The sequence below is a fragment of the Bidens hawaiensis genome, unplaced genomic scaffold (assembly GCF_021521415.1).
Source record: "Bidens hawaiensis isolate Kalapana, Puna unplaced genomic scaffold, B.hawaiensis_p1.1 tig00029625_1, whole genome shotgun sequence".
Taxonomy (NCBI): Eukaryota; Viridiplantae; Streptophyta; class Magnoliopsida; order Asterales; family Asteraceae; genus Bidens; species Bidens hawaiensis.
Genome location: NW_027494909.1, coordinates 283,981 through 288,357, shown reverse-complemented (window position 1 = coordinate 288,357; position 4,377 = coordinate 283,981).

Sequence of the window (4,377 nt, the reverse complement as noted above, 5' to 3'; positions counted from 1 at the left end):
ATGACTATTTCCTAGCTTACCCGCCACCATTAAACTGTAGGACTCAATTATCGTGCCTAGAGTTGCCATGTGTTCTTTGGCAACCTCCACTGTTACTGTTCCCAAGCCTTCAGTATTCAACGTTGCTTTCTCCGTTGACTTGGGTCCGGAGTTAGTACTTGAATTTCCAGAAGTTGATGATGGGACGGAAGATCTCGTTTCAGTCCCCTTTGATTGATTTGACGTTGAGGAGACAAAAGCGGTCTTCATCGGAGCATGATCAGTTGAATCTGACATAGGAGGTTTTGACATGTAGAGTGATTTGTCAGAAGTTGATCTCGGTTTTCTGGAGGAGGCTCTTAGTTCAGCCTCTTCTTGTCTGATTTCTTTAATAAAATCAGACAGGAGAATCGTCTCCAGCTGATGACTTCTTCTCATTACTGTCAGGAAGGTGTTCCAGCTGGTTGGAAGTCCTTGAGCAAGACATCTAACCTTTTCAGTCCCTGTTGTTTTGACATTATAGGACTTGAGTTCTGCCATTAGATGATAGAATCTCGACAGTAACGATTCAATGTCTTCTCCCGATTCTGGACCAAACAAATCAAATTCACGCTTGAGCTCCCGTGCGTGAATTTCTCTAAGTGAGTCAGATCCTTCACATCGTTCAACCAGTGCGTTCCAAAGAGTTGACGCTGTTGTAAACTGGTTAAACTGATGGAAGAGATCGCTTGAAAGTGCTTGTGACAGTAACGAGAAGGCTTTCTTCTCAGCATCAAAGGCTATCCTTTGATCTTCAGACAGCCTAAAGTAACTCAAAGTCTCACCATCATCATTTGTCGGATGCACCCAAGTTGTCTGAACAGCTTCCCAAAGTCCAGGATTCACACCTGTTATATGAATTTGAAATCTTGTCTTCCAGGTTGTAAAATCGTTTAAAGTCATTAGCTTTGGTGGCTTGTTATAGCTTCCCGATTCAGAATCACTTTCGAGAATCGATTGAATCCTCTTGTTGGTACTCGAACTTGCAGCCATCTTTGTTTCTTTGCTTTAACGTTGAACTGTTGATCGAATGGGTTTGATTCGATCGGATGAGTGACCTATTCGATCGAATGTGTTCTGGTTCGATCGAATGTCTCTCTGAAATACAGATCTGATCTTCTGAAAGTTATTCGATCGAATGTGAATCTGGTTCGATCGAATGGGTTGAGAGGTTCGATCGAAAGAGTTTCTGGTTCAATCGAACGGGTTCTGACAGTCGAATAAGACAAAGATCGAATGGTGACTAATTCGATCGAATGAACAAATCTGGTTCGATCGAATGAATGAACAAATCTGGTTCGATCGAATGAACAAATCTGGTTCGATCGAATGAACTAGGCGTAATTCTCGGCGGGAAAAAACTGATTCGGTCAAAGTTTAAACTTGTTCGATCGAATAGGAAGGCTATTCGATCGAATGAGTTCCAAAAATAGACTGGTTCGATCGAAAATTCTGGAAATTCTAAAATTAGAAGATTTTGACGGATTTTCGAATTTTGAATCAAAAACACGAATTTTGAAAAATCAAGAGGCAAATTAAGATCGAAATATGACTTTTAACACAAAAACAACTTAAGACCAACCAAAAAACGGATCAAAACCACCAAAAATACGAAGAACACGAAGAACGCGAAGAACGTTCTTGACGAAACTCGAACTTTTAACACACAATTCTAAGATCAAAACACCAAAATATGACAATTTTAACAGTTTTTGACAAGAACACGACGAACACCAAGATCAAAAACACCAAAAATTCGAAATTTTCCGGCAAAAATTACGATTTTCGCAAGAAAAACACGAATTTCACCACGAATCTAACGTGAATCAAGAACCAAAGGCTCTGATACCACTTTGTCGGACCGGTGCGGGACATGGTTTCCCAACGATTCACGGGGCAACGTGTTAGAGTGCGGAATCCTCTAACACGGCGATTCGGTGGTGATCAACAACGCACGGTTACGATTCCTAAGACGGTTTGACACCTAGGGACGGAGGAAAAGACCGACACGACGAAGATTGGCAGAGAGGATTTTCGGCAGTAGCAGGTTCGTGACTGTGTGTAATGTGTGCTCTGTCCTGTGAAATTTCCTAAGTTTCGTTTATATATCGTATACTGATTCGATCGAATGAGTATCTCATTCGATCGAATGAGTCCTGGTTCGATCGAATCAGTCACTGATTCGATCGAATCAGTTTCTTTTGACATTTTCAGTCCGTTAACTTGGTTTCACGATCGTTATTTTCATATCGAACCATCCTGATAGAACTGGGGACATACACATGACATTTCATGTCCTAACAATGTTCAATAACCACCCCCCCCTAAAAAAAAAATCAAAAGTCTTGTATCTAAGTAACTGCATCCCCCGTATCCTAGTAAGCATTGTATACTCATCAGATAATAAACGAAACCTGAGCACCATGTGATGAGTCCACTTACCGTCTCCAACAATGACCTCCCGAACTGTATCTAGAGTAATCGGAAACTCTGGGCTGTCATAATGGATCTAACGGGGCGGTCGTGACGGCTGCTCAACAAAACGCGGGGCATCAGGTGAACCCCGAGGAGCAGCAACAGGGTCATGGCTTCTCAATTCCTCTTGTCTCGTCCTCGTCCTCTTGCGCCCCGCGCCCATGCACCTCTTTGATCAGACATATTTGCAAAATAAAACTGTTAATTAGATATGTCTACTATAAACTATGGCTACGACCGTAGAGCATTTCGGTCGCGATCATCCCACACAATAAAATATAATAAAATAATAAAATGAAAAATAAATAAAAGCGAAAAATTCGGGGATACCCTATACACATATTCAGAAAACCATATTGTCCCGCCCGAATAGAGATTGAGTGCGGGCGGTCAATCAATTTTCGTTTAAAATTCAAACTAACAAAGACATGCCCAACAACTCGATTAAACTATATACACAAACTACTAAATTACTCGATTTATTTACGATCACATTAAAAGAACGCTAACTCGATCAAGCAAACAAACAACTGACTGACTGCCTCGAACAACGTGAAAGCAAACAAATCACATGTCGGTGAAATAAATAGATGACAGGTCGGGTTCATGATTTTAAATATTAATAAAATATTATCATGTTTAGTTAAAACCACTCGTTTAACTCAAAAAACTCCCTATCACAAAAATAATAATAAAATAACGATTTCAAGTTTGAACTAAAAACCCGACTTGATACCTATTTCGTTATGCGAATCCGACAACAAGATGTTAATATCCATACGAACCGTATTCCACCAATAAACCTGGTTACCATGAAAAGTTCTGTCTACCCACACTTAGACATAACCGAACACAGCAAACCAATCCTATCTAACAAATCCATTTCAAACCCATACTAAATTCTAACTACCTGACACCCTATTATCATTAATAATTCAAACCGACACAATAATAAGCAACAAAATATTTCAAGTAAACCGTACCTCGATATCAGGCTAAAAATAATTACAAACACGACAATGGTGAACAGTGGTGGATGACGACAGTGACTGGATGGCCATGGGTAGTGGTGGCTGTGCGGCGGTGGATATGGTGACTGTGGAAGTGATGATAACGTGGTGGTGGTGACTTTGCGGAGGTGGTGCGGTGGATATGGTAGTGGCAGTGGGGAATGATGATGGTGGTGATGTTTAAAAGTGAAGGTGATGGTGGGGTGACGGGATGACGGATGATGATGATGGTTATTGATGATGATGATGATGATGATGATGATGATGATGATACTTGATTAAGAATGGTTGTGAGTGGCGGTGGTTGTGCGGTGGTTGTGCTGTAGTTATGTGGTGGAGATGGTAGTGGTAGTGAGGATGTGCTGATGATAAGGATGATAGATGATGATGATGATGATGATGATAATAATAATAATAATAATAATAATAATAATAATAATAATAATAATAATAATAATAATAATAATAATAATAATATTTGAAGAAGATAATGGCGGCGATGATGCCTGATATTTTTTTCGGATCTTTTAAGACCCATCGCGATACGCGATGGGTACCCAACAAAGGGCACGCGACCCGATTCAATTTCAATTAGGGTTTGTATTCATCGCGATATGTGATGGGTGTGGAAAGATGTATCGTGATGACGTCCGCAGTCCAGATTTTAAATAGCGACATCACGATACGCGATGAGACTATTGTGGTCGTCATTGCGTACCATGATGACATCACTCTTAAAATATGTTTCAATCCAATGCGATACACGATGCCCATTGTGGAAAAGTCCATCACTCATAAAAATTTTTCATAGAAAGTTTCGTGCGAAAACGGGTCTGGACGTTTTCCTGCCCGACCACATTTCGGCATCCCGACA